This window comes from Myxocyprinus asiaticus, chromosome 40 (assembly GCF_019703515.2).
Source record: "Myxocyprinus asiaticus isolate MX2 ecotype Aquarium Trade chromosome 40, UBuf_Myxa_2, whole genome shotgun sequence".
NCBI classification, from domain to species: Eukaryota; Metazoa; Chordata; class Actinopteri; order Cypriniformes; family Catostomidae; genus Myxocyprinus; species Myxocyprinus asiaticus.
Genome location: NC_059383.1, coordinates 27,383,947 through 27,403,245, shown reverse-complemented (window position 1 = coordinate 27,403,245; position 19,299 = coordinate 27,383,947). Strand labels below are relative to the sequence as shown.

General features: G+C 45.4%; 1 pseudogene; it reads left to right on the top strand.

Moving 5' to 3' along the window:
* Nucleotides 1-19,299, top strand: part of LOC127430927 (transmembrane protein 132D-like) — a 67,742-nt pseudogene that overhangs the window by 35,977 nt on the left and 12,466 nt on the right.

Sequence of the window (19,299 nt, the reverse complement as noted above, 5' to 3'; positions counted from 1 at the left end):
CATTCCCCTCCCCTATCTCCTCTCATTCTGCTCTCTCTCTAGGTCCCGTTCCTGCCCCACGCAGACGAGGAGGACTTCAGCCACGGAGACCAGTTCCCCGGGTGTGGGAGGCGACAGCTTCCCCTATACCAATGCCTCGCCCCTCTCCCTCTCAGGGGGGGCACCCGTCGACGCAAGTGCGGGCGTAGCGCCTGGGCTGGCCTGCCGGAGGTGCGGAGACCCGGGCCACTTCCGAGATCAGTGCCCTCTGATGGAGCTGGGGACAGTGGTGCGGGTCTCTGACCTCCCACAGGCTGCCCACGACCGGGCCGGAGCGTACCGGATACCGGTAAGTGTCAAGGGGGGTACTCACCAAGCGTTGGTGGACACCGGGTGTAATCAAACCACTATCCACCAATGCTTGGTTCAACCCGAGGCATTGGTCACAACTAAAACGGTGAAGGTGAAATGTGTACACAGGGATATTCACAAGTATCTAGTGGTGACCCTGACAATTAAATTTCAGGGGAAAAAGCATAGAGTGGAGACTGCGGTTAGTTCCCGCCTCACCCATCCGCTGATTTTGGGGACTGATTGGCCTGATTTTAGAGTTTTATTAAAGGAATTTGCGCGGATGGGTCCTGTATGAAAATAGGGAGATGTGTGATGTGCGATGCTCTGGCAGGGGAGGCGGAGCCGGGGCCATCCTCGACAGCTCCACGTCATGATGACGAGAGAGGGGGAGAGGCTGCAGCCCCTCCCCTTCTCAGGGGATTCCCTGACGGGGATTTCCCTTTGGAGCAATCGCGAGACGAAACCCTCAAACACGCCTTTGACCAAGTGAGAGTCATTGATGGTCAACGACTCCAGCCTGACATCGCACTTTCATACCCCTATTTTGCAATTATAAATGAGCGGTTGTTTCGAGTGACACAGGACACTCGAACCAAAGAGGATACAACCCAACTGTTGATTCCAAGGAGCCGTCGGGAAATGGTATTCCAGGCGGCTCATTATAATCCCATGGCAGGTCACCTAGGAGAAAGGAAAACACTGAACCGTCTAATAGCCCGTTTCTATTGGCCGGGCATTGGCGGCGATGTCCACAGGTGGTGTGCGGCATGCTGCGAATGCCAGCTGGCTAACCCACCAGCCACCCCAAAAGCGCCATTGCGCCCTCTCCCTCTGATCGAGGTCCCCTTTGAGAGAATTGGAATGGACCTCGTCGGGCCATTAGAACGGTCAGCAAGCGGACATCGCTTTGTATTGGTCCTAGTGGACTATGCAACGCGATATCCGGAAGCAGTGCCTCTTCGCAACATCTCAGCACGCAGTGTTGCGGAGGCACTCTTCAAAATAATCTCCCGGGTGGGGATTCCGAAAGAAATCCTCACCGATCAAGGCACAACATTTATGTCACGAACACTACGCGAACTGTACGGCCACCCCAAAAGCGCCATTGCGCCCTCTCCCTCTGATCAAGGTCCCCTTTGAGAGAATTGGAATGGACCTCATCGGGCCATTAGAACAGTCAGCACGCAGACATCGCTTTGTATTGGTCCTAGTGGACTATGCAACGCGATATCCAGAAGCAGTGCCTCTTCGCAACATCTCAGCACGCAGTGTTGCGGAGGCACTCTTCAAAATAATCTCCCGGGTGGGGATTCCGAAAGAAATCCTCACCGATCAAGGCACAACATTTATGTCACGAACACTACGTGAACTGTACAAGTTATTAAATATTAAATCGATTCGCACCAGTGTATACCATCCTCAAACGGATGGCCTGGTGGAACGATTTAATAAAACCCTCAAAAACATGATTCGTAAGTTCGTGCACGATGATTCTAGAAATTGGGATAAATGGCTCGACCCCCTGTTATTTGCAGTACGAGAGGTCCCGCAAGCCTCCACTGGCTTCTCCCCATTCGAGCTGCTGTATGGGCGACGCCCACGCGGCGTGCTTGATGTAATGCGAGAGGCCTGGGAGGAAGGACCTTCAAACAGTAGAAATGAAATTCAGTACGTTCTTGATCTTAGAGCAAAACTCCACACCTTGGGGCAACTAACACAGGAAAATTTGCTCCAAGCTCAAGAACGACAGCGCCGTCTGTATGACAGAGGAACTCAGCTAAGGGAATTTGCACCGGGAGATAAAGTGCTTGTATTGCTTCCCACATTGAGCTCTAAATTACTCGCCAAGTGGCAAGGACCCTTTGAGGTCACATGACGAGTGGGAGATCTCGATTATGAGGTTAAACGAACCGATAGAGGGGACACACGTCAAATATACCACCTCAATCTCCTGAAATTGTGGAGGGACGTTGGCTACGGTAGTTCCCGAGAAGGCGGAGCTCGGACCGGAGGTGAGTTCAAAACATAAACAGTTCACCCCGGTCACTTGCGGAGACCACCTCTCACCGAGCCAACTCGCGGAGGTTGCTAGGTTGCAACAGGAGTTTACAGATGTGTTCTCCCCTCTACCGGGACGTACAAACCTCATCCATCACCACATCGAGACCGAGCCGGGGGTGGTGGTGCGTAGCCGCCACTACCGACTACCCGAACACAAAAAGAAAATTGTTCGGGAAGAATTGGATGCGATGCTTGATATGGGGGTAATAGAAGAATCCCACAGCGATTGGTCCAGTCCAGTTGTTCTAGTGCCTAAGAGCAACGGGTCTGTGCGATTCTGTGTGGATTATAGGAAAGTCAACACGGTGTCTAAATTTGATGCATATCCAATGCCTCGCGTTGATGAGTTGTTCGATCGGTTGGGCACTGCTCGTTTTTATTCGACATTGGATTTGACGAAGGGTTATTGGCAGATCCCCTTGACACCAATTTCCCGTGAGAAAACCGTCTTCTCCACACCGTTTGGATTACACCAATTTGTGACACTTCCGTTCGGTTTGTTTGGAGCCCCGGCTACGTTTCAGCGTCTCATGGACCGAATCCTCAGACCGCATTCAGCTTACGCCACTGCCTATTTAGACAACATCATCATTTATAGCAATGATCAGCGGCATATGCAACATCTGAGGGCGGTTCTGAGATCGCTGCGCTGAGCGGGACTCACAGCGAATCCGAAGAAGTGCGCGATTGGACGGGTGGAGGTACGGTATCTGGGGTTCCACTTGGGCCACGGGCAGGTGCGTCCCAAATTGACAAGACAGCGGCGATTGTTACCTGCCGAGACCCAAGACCAAAAAGGGGGTGAGACAGTTCCTGGGGCTGGCTGGCTATTATAGAAGGTTCGTGCCTAATTATTCGGACGTCACCAGCCCGCTGACTGATCTCACTAAAAAGGGAGCTCCAGATCCGGTCCAGACGGAGCAGTGTCAACGGGCGTTCACGCAAGTTAAAGCCGCACTTTGCGGGGGGCCGCTTTTACATTCACCTGACTTCTCTCTCCCTTTTGTTTTACAGACAGATGCTTCAGACAGGGGGCTGGGGGCCGTACTCTCGCAGGTGGTGGAGGGGGAGGAGCGCCCGGTGCTGTACATTAGCCGTAAGCTCTCGTTAAGGGAAACTAAGTACAGCACCGTTGAAAAGGAGTGTCTCGCCATCAAGTGGGCGGTCCTCACTCTCCGATACTACCTGCTGGGGCGGGCCTTCACTCTCTGCTCGGATCACGCCCCACTCTAGTGGCTCCACCGCATGAAAGATACTAACGCCCGGATCACCCGTTGGTATCTGGCTCTTCAGCCGTTTAAGTTCAAGGTGGTCCACAGACCGGGGGCGCAGATGGCTGTCGCCGACTTCCTTTCCAGGAATGGGGAGGAGTGGTAGGCAGGCCGGATGCCGCCCCGGCCTGAGTCGGGCGGTGGGGATATGTGGCAGCGGGGGCGTGGTCAAGCATCTCTCTGGAGAGAGAAAGCGGTAATGGCGCTTACACCTGAGCTAAATTATGTCTAACACCTGTCTGTAATTTCAGTGAGTACGGGGAGAGCGGCATAAATAGAGCCAGACCACATGTAGACGAGAGAGAGCCTGGGCACTGATTGTGAAACCAAGAGTTTATTGTTGCAAAGTTGAGTTATTTTGTGAAGTGGCTTGTGGATTTTTTAGACTGAGTTATTGAACAGCGTAAAAGCCTTGAAGGACTGTATTTGCTGCAGTGAGGAAAATAAACGCTTACCTGAACCAGGAAAAGCTGCTTCTGGCCTCCTCTTTACAGTTGTCTACGAGGCCCCAAATTTTTGCAGGTGGTATAGCTGCCCATTTGTCTTGGCAAAATGCCTCCAGGTCATGCAAAGTCTTTGGTCATCTTGCATGAACCGCACGTTTGAGATCTCCCCGGAGTGGCTCGATGATATTAAGGTCAGGAGACTGTGATTGCCACTCCAGAACCTTCAACTTTTTCTGCTTTAACCACTGGAGGGTCAACTTGGCCTTGTGCTTAGGGTCACTGTTGTGCTGGAAAGTCCAAGAGCGCCCATGTGCAGCTTTCGTGCAGAAGAATGCAAATTGTCTTCCAATATTTTCTGATAACATGCTGCATTCATCTTGCCATCAATTTTCACAAGATTCCCGTGCCTTTAGAGCTCTCACACCCCCAAAACATCAGTGAGCCACCACCATGCTTCACAGTGGGGATGGTATTCTTTTCACTATAGGCCTTGTTGATCCCTCTCCAAACATAGCGCTTATGGTTGTGACCATAAAGCTCTATTTTGGTCTCGTCACTCCAAATTACAGTGTGCCAGAAGCTGTGAAGTGTGTCAAGGTGTTGTCGGGCATATTGTAACCGGGCTTTTTTGTGGCATTGGTGCAGTAAAGGCTTCTTTCTGGCAACTCGACCATGCAGCTCATTTTTGTTCAAGTATCGTCGTATTGTGCTCCTCGAAACAATCACACCACCTTTTTCCAGAGCAGCCTGTATTTCTCCTGAGGTTACCTGTGGGTTTTTCTTTGTATCCCGAACAATTCTTCTAGCAGTTGTGGCTGAAATCTTTCTTGGTCTACCTGACCTTGGCTTGGTATCAAGAGATTCCTGAATTTTCCACTTCTTAATAAGTGATCGAACAGTACTGACTGGCATTTTCAAGGCTTTGGATATCTTTTTATATCCTTTTCCATCTTTATAAAGTTCCATTACCTTGTTACGCAGGTCTTTTGACAGTTCTTTTCTGCTCCCCATAGCTCAGTATCTAGCCTGCTCAGTGCATCCACGTGAGAGCTAACAAACTCATTGACTATTTATATACAGGCACTAATTGCCATTTAAACCTGCGTGTGTCACCTTGTGTGTCTATAACAAGGCCAAACATTCAAGGGTATGTAAACTTTTGATCAGGGCCATTTGGGTGACTTCTGTTATCATTATTATTTAAAAAGGAGCCAAAAAACTACACTTCCGGTCAATAGTTTCAAACACTTACTCATTCTTTATTATAATTATTTTTTTTTCTCCACATTTTAGAATAATAGTAAAGTCATTAAAACTATGGAATAACATAAATGGAGCAATGGGAATTATGTTGTGACTAAACAAAATCCAAAATAGATCACACCCTTTGCCTAGAATTTCCAGAAATGTACTCTTGACATTTTCTCAACCAACTTCTTTAGGTATCACCCTGGGATACTTTTTAAACAGTGTTGAAGGAGTTCCCATCTATATGCTGAGCACTTATTGGCTGCTTTTCTTTATTATTTGGTCCAAGTCATCAATTCCAAAAACTTTTTTTTTTTATTACATTTTAGATTTATAATGAATTAAATTAATATGGTGGCACAATTATATTTTTGTCTACAAAACTAATTTCAAACATTTAAGCATATGCCTTCAGATCAAAAGATTTTTAAGATCATGAGAAACATTTCAGTCAAGTGTTTCAAAACTTTTAACCGGTAGTGTATGTGATGATAAATGGCTTCATATGATCACTATCCTTAAATAAAAGATTGCATGATCAGTCATATTTTCAAAATCAATGCCAACATTTCACAATTTCTGCCAGGGTATGCAAACTTTTTAGCACAACTGTATATATATATATATATATATATATATATATATATATATATATATATATATATATATATATATATACATACTGACGATTTTCATGCAATTATTGACTTTTTTCTTATCTCTCTGATTTTAATTTATACTGTTGTCTGCATCAATCATGCCACCACTTTGCTATTACCAACTAGTCCACACAAATAACTTTAATCTATTCATCCATTTATATAGACTATCAATTTTATGCATTTCGTTATTATTATTATTATTATTATTATTAATAGACTCGTCTGTTAAAATTAAAATAAATAAAACATAGGTATCCTGATATTAAAGTTTAAGCATAAAGTGTAGATATAGGTATTTAAATTGTATCAGTTGTAATTTCGCATTTGTCCTGCAGGTGTCTGCATAAGTCTATGTGCTTACGATGGTCTTTGCGCTGTACTCCAGAGCACTCGTAAATCTGCGGTCAATTTTCAAGTACTACTTAAGTTACGATGCTTTTGGGAAAACGGGCCACAAAACTAAGATGAATCATAAGATGGATTCTACAATCTACTTAGGCTTATGATGCATTGGGAAATGAGGCCCTGGGTTATTGTGCCACAGCTTATGATAAATACTCCACACTATGCCCTCTGGTGGTTAAGCAAATGGAGTTTTGAGCACAAACACATAAATATTGATACATTTGTATAAATTGATTTCCATGCATGTGGGTTGTAGGCCTGTCAATGTACTACATCCTGTCACAGAGCTACTTAAGAAATTAACATGGCCGTATCCCTGAGAAACAGTACTAGCTGTCATGGTAACAGGTACCTTTTCTGCTTCATGAAACTGAGAATTACTTTAACCAGTCGACCAGCTTTGATGCATTAAAGGCTTGCATGAGCTCCTGCTTCTATGTGGAGGCCATGTGTTCTCAGCACTCTCAGTATGTTTACATGCACTTAAAAATTCAGATATCAGTCGGAGTAAAACAACAATTCATCTTTTAAAAATATCACGTGAACATTTTAGTCCAGCTGAAATTGTACTAGTCTGATTTTTGCGAATTTGGACTAACAGACCTAGATTGTAGCTCAGCTTCATCCAGTACGAGTACACGTAAAATGACCACAATTGGCCTCAGCATTGTGCGCATGCTTAGAAAGACAGACGTGATGCACAACTTGTATTTAATAGAGGTATCATAGTTAGTAATGTGCAATTTTACTACCAACTGGTAGCAAATTTAAAGTGTAAAGAACGTAAAAAAATAAAAATAAAAAAATAAAAAAATAATAAAAAAAACAATTACACAGCTGTTAAGGTTTCCATGTTGTGCAAGTCTTGCTGTTGAGGTTCCAATGTTTATTTTATCTGTAAATCAGACATACAGCATATGCATCACATTGAATAGTGAAGAGTCAAACATAGTTCATATAAGTCCAACAAAACTATATACAGTACATAAGGGGTATACAGGACATATTAAAATAAAAGTGACAAAGCTTCACATATCTTCAGTCTTCTTTGCTTTGTCATTCTTCAAGTTTTTCAAAGTTTTTAAATAGTCTCATTTCTGTCTTAAAGAGTGCAAAATTGTTTTTTTCTTTTGCCCATTTACATTTGTGTATAATATTTTCCATAAATTATAAGTAAATTCATAAGATACATTTCTTTGAAATTTGTTTTGATCAAAAATTAAATATCTTTACTACACTGATAAACTCTTCTGTCTGTTAATATGTAAAAGAACTACAACTCTATCCAAAATATTTTTGTATAAACACATGCATAAAACAAATGACATATAGTTTCCTCTGACATATTACACACACTTTCCATCAATATCAACCTTAAATTGTAGTAGCACCTGGCTTACAGGATATATGAGATTAATCATTTTAAAAGAAACTTCCCTTACTTTATTGGTATTACAACACTTTCGGCTGAGATTCCATACTGTTTTCCATTCAATATGGTCAAATTTAGAATTCCAAAAATTTTAGCAGCAGGGATTGAAATTTCTGTGCACAAACTCCTAATGTAACAGTTATTACAACATTTGTCTTTAATGCTACAACCATGTAATTTAGTTTCAACCTCAAACTTCCCTTTTATACCATAGATACCATTTCTTTGTATTTTATTTTTCAGATTAACATTTTTATTGGTTGCTTCTCAACATGACACATAACAAAGCAAAACATTCATATACAGAGTCAACCATTAAACCCCATTGTTTCCCTTCCCCCCTCCCAATCCCCAACCCCACCCCGACCACCAACATACATCCCTGTGGCCAAAGTCCGAGTACACGCAGATTAAAAAAAATAAAAAATAAAATTATATATAAATATATATATATATATATATATATATATATATATATATATATATATATATATAATAGATATTTACTTTTCAATGTAATGACTCCCCTGTTCTTACTTGAGCCAGCACTAAAGAAAACATGTCCACCCCATATCTTCCCAAATTTTCAGCTTCCTGTGGGGAAAGATGCGTTTCTTGAAGAAACACTTTATCATATTTCTTACATATAAGAAAAGAAATAACCTTCCTTCTATTTATGGGGTGCCCCAACCCATTCACATTCCACGTGGAGAGAGATAATCCACTCATATTAACATCTGACATTTTGACATATGAGAAAAAATAGATTGTGTGTCATAACTAAAATTATAAAGACCACATTCCAACATTAGTGCAACAATCAATCCCAGAATTTTCCCCAGAACCAAACAAACACTTTAGTGTTTGCACATTAACTCCACGCATGACAGCGCCAACCGACTCTGTGAGCTCACTCAATTTCCAGTTTATGGCCTGTTATGTTGAGCAGACTCAGGAAGAGCCCATCTAGGAATTTCACCATATCTCTGCCTTCCTCATGCTCAGGAATTCCAACAATTCGGACGTTGTTTCGCCAATTACAATTCTCCAAATCCTCCAGTTTTTCCCAAATGCAAGTCTGTCTTGGTCGCTAGCGGATTAGCAGCTAATTCCCTCTCCGATGACTCCAGATAATCGATCTGTTTTTCGACGTCTGACAATCTTGTAACCAACTCAGAGAATTTTGTCTCCATGGAAGTAATCGATCGACATATTACAGCCAAATCCTCCAAGTCTGCAACAACCTTCGCCAGCATTGCCAACACATTCATCAATTCATGCCGGATTTCTTTCAGTCTGAATTGAATCTGGGGCTTCCGGCCTGCCGCTGCGGGGAATCAGCTTGAGCATGTAAATGAGTGTTGTGTCTTCAATAAACGTAGAGGTATTTCATCACCTACTGTAGCGAAGACTCCATGGCAGTAATGTTAAGATCCATATGCAGTTTAATAAAAGTATAAACAGCAAATCAAAGGGTAAACAAAAAGCAGGCAAGGGTTCGGTACACAGGAAGACAGTCCAAGAAAGGCAAACCAAGTAAATCCGAGAGACAGAGGGGTAATCCAGTAAACAGGCAATAGGTCCAAAAACACACAAGCAGGCTGGGAAATATGATGAACAAGCTGCAGTCAAAACACAGGGAAAACAGTAATGGTAAATAATGCTCAGAATTGCAGACTAGGCAGAACAAGACTTCGCAATAAAAGCGTGTAAACAGGGAACTTAAATAGACAGAGATAATGTGAAACAGGTGGGTGAGTAATCAGTCTGAGCGGAGGGTTATGGGAAATGTAGTTCATGAAGGAAGGGTTAGTACTCTGGAGATGGCGACCTCGTAAGTTCAGGAGAGATAGAAGGCACTGCCGGTGTAACACCTACACACTCACTGAATACCCGACAGTATAGAATACTTTCACTTCAAAATGGAAATTTCACAGAAAAAAACTCTTCAACTGAATAAAAGTGTTATAAACACTCTGAAAACAGTGACAATACCGTTACAAATAAGAGAATATTATAGTGCAACCTTTGAACACACTTCACAGTAAGAAAAAATGTATAACAGTAAACTCCCTTTTGGAATATATAAACAGTAATAAAATTCAAGGTGGGCCCACTGTTGGGGCTTCGTTCATGAGCGGGTTTGGTTATTAGCAATAATTAATAATTACCAAAGATAATTATTAATTATTAAAATCAATAGAACATTGATTAGAATCAACATTAGTTTATTAATCCTTCAAATCAACAATCATCAAAGATAACTATCAATTATCAAAATCAATAGAATATTAATAAGAATTAATATTGCCAGGGCACCACCCTGGAATCAGGGACTAATAACCAGACAGTATAGCAGTCTCAATATAGAATTGTTCTCTTAGGAAAGTTGATGTCCGGAGAACATCGACATTCAAAAGGTGAACAATGAAGGCTTGAATCCGAGCACTGACATCCCCTGCCACCCCTTGGCAAAGGTGCATGCAAAACAATACCAAAACACTTCTCTTTAAAGTATAACAAAGTTTATTGATGCAGTAATATTAATTAATCATCAATACAATGCAGTCGATAAACTTCGGACTTCCAACTACAAACTAAACAGTAACATGATTAGATATGGTAACAGATAAGCCTATAATACATGGGAGGAGGGTAGAGGTGTGTGTGTGTGTAAGGAGAGAAGGAGTGCACAAAATGGTGGGCGTGGCTCTCGTGGAGAGGTTTCCGGCCAGAGAATATGACTGCGAATGTGGGCGGAGAGACTGGTTAATGGCCTCTGCCCCTTTAACACGTGTCTCCGCTGGTAGGATAATTTAGGGACAAAGCTGGGCTCTATCGCCAAGTTATCTGTTCGCCAAATGTGTGTGCGGATATGTTTGTGAGGGGTCGTGTGTGTGCGGTTAGTACGAGAGAGAGAGAGAGAATAGGGTGACAGCACCAAAGCCGGTTTAGCAATCGTGGGAGAGACGGCAACCATCACTCAGAGACGCGGCTCGTAATCCGTCTGTCGTGGTCGTTTGTTCTTTAATTAATAAACTCAGTGTGCCAGTCTCACCCGCGATGGCGGAAATTCACAAACAGCCCAACATGGTTGGACAATAACACAGCAAATCTCATTCATGGTAACAGTAAGTTCCAGTAATACTCTGAGTATTATTAGTAGCAGTGAGTGGACTTGGCAGTCCATAAACTGTACAAGCAATAACCTTGCTACGCAAGAATAACACTATAATAATCGATCTCTGCCCAGACGTAAACCTCTTACTTGAGGCACGTGAGGATGTAGGTAGAATGTGTGTTTGTCCATTGTTTGACTCCGACTTGATTCCTCAAAGCTCAGGTGATGACTGGAGGCTGTTTCCTCGCTCTGACAGCAGGCGGTAAGGCGGCTGATTCTTGGCAGGTTGGCGGAGAAATCAGCAAAGTTGACTCGGTTGAAGAAGGAAAAGAAATCTTCTTTCTTCACTTCTGCAGGCAAAAGGGTGAGACGCGGATTGCTCAGTGGTCTCCTTTGGATCCGTTAGCGGGCTTGGTGGAACACGGAGAATCTCTGCTCATCCAGAGAGATAGCAATTGTATGGCTAAAATTCAGGTACGTACGTAACTTCCTTAGGCAGTGAGGCTACACCTGGGAGCAGCAGGGCTACAACTAGATGCAGCCAATACTGTCGCTGGAAGCAAGGCTTAGGAGGAATCTCCGGGGTTTATACTTTCGATGACATCATGGTTGAGGGACACGTTCTGTCATGCGTTTCATCCAACAGAAGTTGAGAGTTCGATCCTTGAGAATTTCACACCTAGGTGTAAAGTGAGCAAGGCTTGACAGGATCTGTAGTCTGTTTGGACTCTCTTTGTTTGATTTTGGCACCGTTTTCCGTGTTATCAGGCTTTGAGTGTCCCTACAGGCCCCAGTCAGGCTTTATGACTGGAACTTCTAGCTAAGTCTAAAATTATATTCATCACACATAAAGACAAACATTCCTAGTTATAGGTAGGCACAGCATTAACAGTAACACAATACTTTGCTGTTCTTTGGTCATAACACAAAATCATAGTAGAACCTGACAATGGATTCTAGGACCAAAATGTTAGAGGAAAGAGGTAAGCGGAACGGAGAGTTAGAGGTTAAAAGGCTTATCCTTGGAAATGATTAGGGTTAACCTGTGGGATGGGCTCAGACTGGTGTATAAAATGCGGCTGTACGAGAAGGAGGGAGTCCAGTCTGGCCTGGAGGTTTTGAATGTACCTGTATATGGCGTGTGCAATAATTGCAGTGATGATCCAACCACTGAGGAGGAGCCAGAGGGCGAACAGACTGATAGGGTGTTCTTGGTAAGATGACAATCTGCTTATGTGACTAGGGAATATAGTGGTCAAGCCAGTCGGTTTGAGACTGAACTTCACTAATTTCGTCCCTTCAGCCTGAAGCTGCTGTTGAAGGGTGTAATCAATGTTGAGGTTGTGACCTCAAAATGCATCCATGATTTCAATTTCCGCATCATGTTTGTCGACGCTGGGATGATGGAGGACAATATCGTCAATGTGCATGGTGGCTCCTTGGGGAACCATTAAGAACACTGTCTGGTTTGTTAGCGTTAGTTTAGTGGCTGTATCATGGCGGTCGTATGACATTATAACTTCCGTGGCTGATGTGTTAACGAGCCAGCGATTGCCTGCTCGCTCTACCTTTGTCTCTGTTCCTTCATCTTTGACAGACATGCTACCTTGACACATTTGTTCAAGGGATTCGACTCTTTGGCTGCAAAGGTAGTTAGTCACATCTCTAACAACTGGACAAACCCAGTGAATGTCCTTTTGTCTTGGTACACATGCTTAGGTTAGGGATAAGGTAGAGCAAGGGGTCCTCATCGTGGTAGGTGAGCGTTGGTGGTGTTTTAAAGTGAATGTGTGTGTTACCTCTCCGAAAACCAACATTCAATATGGACTTTAGTCGGTATATATTCTGCCTTTCTATAATGGGTAGATTGAGGATGAATCCTATTTTGAGGTTCTGAGGATTTACATAGATTGTAATTGCACTGCCAAGACTATATGCCAGGTGTATCTGTGAAGGTTGCACAACGGAGGTAGTAGCAGATCTAAGGATTTGTTTGATAAGGTCTAGGGAGACCAGGTAAGCTGGAATCCTTCCACCACTCAGACTGTTGACTGAGGAGGTAATTTCCCTGATGAGGTCCTGCATTAGATCTCTGACAATACGCACATAAGTTATGTCTTCTCTGACAACCTCTGACAAAGTCCCTAAAGCATGCAAAGTGTTATTGAAAAGAGCAGAGTGCAAATTTACAGTGACTATAGTACCCTGAGCGGTTTTACCCAGACACTGTAATTGTTCTTGTTGGAGGAGGAGTCTCTGTTGGATTTCTGCCATTTCCTCAGAGTTCACCCTTGTGCCTTTGAAGCGCACTGATGCTGACAGAGTTGGCAGCTGAGAAGCTTATGGAGAACAGTGACCCGATTGCTGAGGAGAATGCCGAGGATCCATGAGACTTTCATCCTGAAACTAACCAGAGTTGATTACTGCATGAAAGTGGAGTGGTGCTAGGAGTTAGTGCATGCCCATGGAATGGGTTGAGGCATGCCGCTATCCTTTTGGTGCTACTGTCGTGCGTCTTCTCCCCTTTGGAGTGAAAATGGCTTGAAGAGCTTAATCTGATTCTAATGGACCCATTTGTATGCCAGTGTTTGGCTTGGTTTTGAGACCTGATGCGGTAGGCTACTGGTGAGAGATTCCCCACTATTTCGAAGGGGCCTGACCTACTTGGTAGGAACTTTTTTGAGATTCCTGCCAGTTTGGTGAACCTGAATTAAAACTTTGTTGCCTACTTGGTACTCGCGGTGAGATGCTTTCCTGTCATAGTAGGCTTTGGATCCCTCAACGCTGGCACGCAAATGTGGCCAGAAGATGGCCGCACAGTTCTGTCATGTATTGGTGCACAGTATAGGTGGTTGCAACACTGACATCTTCGGAGCAGTGCGGAAGGTGTAGCGGAAGGGTCATTTCTCTTCCAGTCATCATTTCGAACGGTGTGACTCCTGTAGAGCGGTGCAGAGTAGACCTAATGGCCATCAGCACCAGGGGGAGTTTCACATCCCAATTTCTGCCAATGCTGTTAACATACTTTTTAAGCATGTTGATAATGATGCGGTTGGCACGTTGTTGATAATGATGTGGTTGACCTATCCAGATGACTGGGGATGATACGGGATGTAGAAGTTGACTTCCATGACCATGATTTCATACATGGTAGTCATGATGCTTGAGGTGAAATTGGTGCCTTGATCCGCATCAACGGAGAGGGGTAGCCCCCAGTGGCTGAACACATGGTTCAGCAGCAGCACTGTGGTTGTTGTGGCTGTTGTTAGGGGCAAGGAGGCATTCCAGCCACTTGGTGAAAGCGCAGGTAACCGTGAAGAGGTACTTGTTACCTCGTGAGGACTTGGGGACTGGTCCAATCCAATCCACCTGGAGATGGGACCACAGGAATGTGATCCCTCGGTTCTGGAGTGGAGCCCAATCCAGCAGTCTGGACGGCTGGAACTGGCTACAGACCAGGCATCCTTTGACATAGGAACGGGTGTTGCAGGCCATCGATGGCCAATAAACGACTTGCTGGAGGGTCTTGAGGGTGGCCTTGTAACCCCGGTGGCCTCCGACAGGGGAGTCATGAGCATAGGCTAGCATCACCCAGGGTGGTCCCAGGTCGGTTTGGGTATAGACCAACAAACCTTTTTCCAGTTTAAGACATGGCTGGTCATGAAGGAGAGCATGTAACTCCTCCGACTCACACGGTAGGGTTTGTGAGGCCCCTTGTGTTGCAGGGTTTGCTACCTGCTGCCGGACGGTTTGGATGGCCGGGTCTTGCTCCTGCATGGTGATCAGATCAGATGGGAAGTAGGATGGGAGCAGACAGCATGGTGCCTGTCTTTAAGCCAGTCACTATGAAGGGGCAGGAAGTGGAGCAGGTCATATATTTTAAATATTTGGGAACAATAATTGACAATAAATTTCTTTTCAGCCTAATGCAGATAATATTTTTCAAAAGGCACGGCAGCGGCTTTCTCTCCTTAGGAAACTGAGGAGTTTTAATGCCAGCAAACACACTCTAACCATGGTCTACAGGTCACTCACTGAAAGTGTACTCACCTTTAACATTGTTTCCTGGTATGGGAAACTCTCAGTTAGACACAGGAATAAGCTGACCCATGTGGTCAACCAGGCCAGTAAGATCATCGGAGACAAACAACTGCAACTCCAGAACCTCTACTCTCAGTCCCTTACTAAGAAGGCAACCCAGGTCTACAATGACCCTACTCACCCTCTTCATTCATCATTTCAGCTGTTACCATCTGGCAGGAGACTTAAGGTCCCATTAACCTGGAAGAATGGGTACAAAAAATAATTTGTGCCCTCTGCGGTGGCTATTTTGAACAATAACATACTAAAAAAACCCTTCCCCTTCAGCCCATGAGTACTGTTGCTATTGGAAATGTATTTTTATGTATTTTAGTTTTTTTTTTTTGTTTTGTTATTGTCCTGTGTTGTGTTGCCAGAATGCTGACAATAAAGTTTTCTAATTCTAATCTGCATCGCCGTGTCTCCGTCCAAGGTGTAGAGTCTGTGGGCAGGTCTGTGGGTCTTCTCGCCTTTCTTTTGCCTGCCAAGGGGTGATTGTGTTTACAGCACATTTTTGGGTAATTGGAAGCCACTCATCTTGGAACTCCCAGGCTGTGCCCTGTTCCGTGCCTAGCTTGGCTAGGCAGTCGGCTTAGTCATTACCGTCTTTGTCAGGACTGGAGGTTTGGAAATGTCCTTTGACCTTTTTCCAGTACACTGTCATTCCTAAGTCGGTCACAAGTTGGTCACAAGCCAGGAAGAGTTCCGAGTGCGTGACTTCCTTGTTTCTCATGTTCCTCATGCCGTTCTCTTTCCATGTGGGAAAGTGAGAGATAAAACTATGACGAGCATAGTTTGAGTCAGAACAGATCGTCAGTTGCTCAACAGTCAACTTGGCGGCTTGCTGGAGCGTGATGAGCACTGCTGCAATCTCAGCGTACTGGCTTGTCTTGTTGCCCAGTCGGTAGTTGTTTGGTTTGTCGACATTGTGGTTGAACCAAACAATACCAGCTCCTGCCCAAGTCTGACTTTCATGGTGGAATGAACAGCCATCCACGTAGACCCTTGGGAGGTCTGCGCAGGTATTCTCGTAATAGTAACGATGATTTAATGGGAGCAGCAGAGTGGTGACAAGTAAGGATTCAGCCAGGCCCTGGCCCAAGGCCATTTTATGGTTCTGGGTGTACTTGACCTCAATGTCGTAGCCTTGCAATGCCATAATCCAAGTGGCAATGCGGCTGTTGGATACCCACCCCTCCCTCAGCTGTTGGCTGTTCAGGAAGGTGACAGGTTGGTGACATGTCTTAGTGACTTTCTTCTGACCACCAGTGTAGCTACGGAAGTGTTCCACAGCCCATACGGTGGCCAGGAGGGCCTTCTCACTGTCAGAGAACTTCATCTCAACAACACTAAGAGATCAGCTCACGTAGGCAATGACACGTTTGTCTGTCTTGTTTCTGTGTCAGTGCGGCACTGAGACAGTGGGACGAGAAGCTTGCCTCGAGGTGGAACTCTTTATCTTTGTCTGGGTAGGCCAGACAGGGTGCAGAGCTGAGCTTGTCTTTCATGGAGGAAAGACAGTTCTTGAGGCTCTCTCCACTCAAATTTTTTGTCTTTATGGAGTAGTTCCATGAGGAGTCTGGCTATCTCCACATAGTCCTCAATGAACTGTCAGGAGTAGTTGCAGACATCTAGGAAGCTTCTGAGTTCTGACAAACCTGTCAGAGCTTTGATGTTGCGGATGGCTCGAACTATCCCAGCATGGGGTTCGATGCCATCTGCACTCACTGTTAGACCCACGTAATCAACCTTGGTGTGTCACCACTGGCCCTTGTCTAGTGCAAGCTTGGCTCCAGTGGTGGAGAGTTGGTTAAGTACATGTTGGATCTCGGTCAAGTGTTCCTCAAATGTCTGGTTCCTCATGAGGATGTCGTCCACGTAAATGAGGTTACTGTGGGCAGCGGCTGGGGAGTTTGAATATCCAAATGGGCAACGGTTCCAGGTGTACTGGTGGTTACCAAAAGAGAAAGTCAGCTTGTACTGGTCAGCTGGGTCGACTCTCATTGTCCAGAAGCCGCTGGCCACATCCATAGTAGAGAAGAAGTGGGCCCCTTTGACCTTGACCAGATCTTGGTCCAAATGGATCATGGGTCAGCAGGAAAGTGGTACCTGCTTATTCAGAGGGTGATAGTCAATGGTGAGACGCCACTTGCCGGTCGGCTTTAACACTGGCCAGATAAGTGAGATATACTGTAGGTTGGGTTGCATTCCCGAATGATTTGCTTCACAAAAGTTTGTCGAGGATCCCTTGGATCAACTCACAGGCAGCCAGGGGGATTTTGTACTGGTGTACAAATGTGGGTGGTGCATTTGGATCAGTGGGAATGCAAACGATGTGGAGGTCGGTGACCCCACAGTCATGGGAAGATTGGCTGGAAATCATGAAAGAGTTTCCGAAGCGCGTTTCTCTGACCCTCTTGTTTAGGTTTCCATTCAAACTGTACGAACCTTTCGGCCGGCGAGCGTTTTGCCTTGGCCCGGCGTGATCCTGGGAGTGTGTCTGATCACCACCCCCTGGTTCTGTTGCCCACCCTGCTGGCGAGGTGGTCTGCGCCCCTGGGGTCCTGTTCTAATGTTCACCCTAACGCGAGGCATCTCATTGCCTTCAAGCGCTAGGTCGCCATTTTCTGAGGCTTGGATCTCCAGGACTGTGGCATCGCCTTCGTGCCCTCAAGCAGGGTGCATGTGCATCTCCCATGCCAGTTGCGAATACCTTCTGATTTCCTGCATGGTAGGGTTGCCCGTTCTGCAGTGCATCGTGATGTCATATCGCATGCTCGCGTGGAGGTTGTGAAGGAAGAGAGACTTGAAAGCCCGTTCTTCCTCCAGACCTGGTGCATTATGTTCTTGGAAGTACGCAGTCCTCAGGCATCTGTAATACTCGCGCAGAGGCTCATGCCTCTTCCGCACGATGGTGAAAGCACCTAGGGTAGCGGAGGCTTCGTCGATATATGGCAAATACTCCTCGCGTAGGGCTTTATACAGAGCTGAGGAGCAGTCTTGTGTACCAGTCGGTAATGTTTCCATGAACACATGGACACTCCTCACCATGGTCTTCCATATGAGCTTGAGTTTTTCACAAGATGAAGCATGAGGTAAGTCAAAAAGGCAGCGCTTAATTTCTCTGAGATAATCATCGATGTTTGAATCTCGACTACTCGGGTCAAAGTGCTTTATGTCCCTTGTGAGGGACTCGATTTGTCGAGTGCACAAGCCTTGGTGTCAGTATGACCGCGGGTCCTCCAAGCCATCTGAAACACCATAGTCACTCAGATCGCTATAGCGATGAGGACAAATTCTCCTCTTCTGGTTAGGATGGAGTCCTGTTGACGTGTGGGGGTGGGCCCCATGTTGCGTACAGCTCCCTGGCTAATGGAGCCGCTTACACCACTCTGGGCTTGGGAGTAATTTTCCGCCTGTCGTGGTGTGGAATCAGTCTGGTTGAAACGCAAGGTGGCCTGACAGAAAATGGACTGAGGGGGGCAACCGGAAGGAGGGACACCTGCATCCAACCAGCAGGCCGCTGGAGGAGCTTGAAAGGCATCTAGGGCAATGAAGTCAGAGACTGTACCACTAGGGGCATCTCGGCCCCTAGCGTATGTCCCTGGGTTTCCTAGGGGCACATTTCTACTGGTTGTGCTAAAGAGGGGGCCCTCTTCGATGTCAGATGTGGTGCTGTTAGTTTCCTGGGTGGCCAGGTCAGCAGCTGCACTTACCTGATCTGACTTTGCTCTTAGCTGGGCAGCTTTGAGCTGCCTGCGTTGGGTTTCATTTATCTCCTTCATCTTGGCATTATCTTCCTGTGCCCGGACTCTTTCAGCTTGGGTGCACCTAACTTGGCGCAGGCTGAGATTTTCCATCTGCACCGCTTGGTAACTGTTCTGCAGCTGAGTGAGCTGGGCCTGGTGCTCTGCGGTTTGCAGTTGGGTTCTGCGGTGATGAAGGAAAATTTGGCCCACGAGGTCTGGGATTGTGCGCTCTGGCTTCCTGACCGGGCTGTTGACATAATCAACTAGATCCTGCAATGCTTCATCACAACGACTAACATTGTAGCCATTGAGGTTATCTCTCTCCTCTATGGAAAGACGGAGGATAGCGGTGACCACATCTTGCAGTGCTGGGTCGTCTGTCCTCTGAAGAGCTTCAGCTCCAGCCACGTGAGGCGTTTGGCGACTCATTTTACAGGGGCAGTAAAAATGCCTGCGACACAATGGCTCTGATAGCTTGCTGTGTTACATTT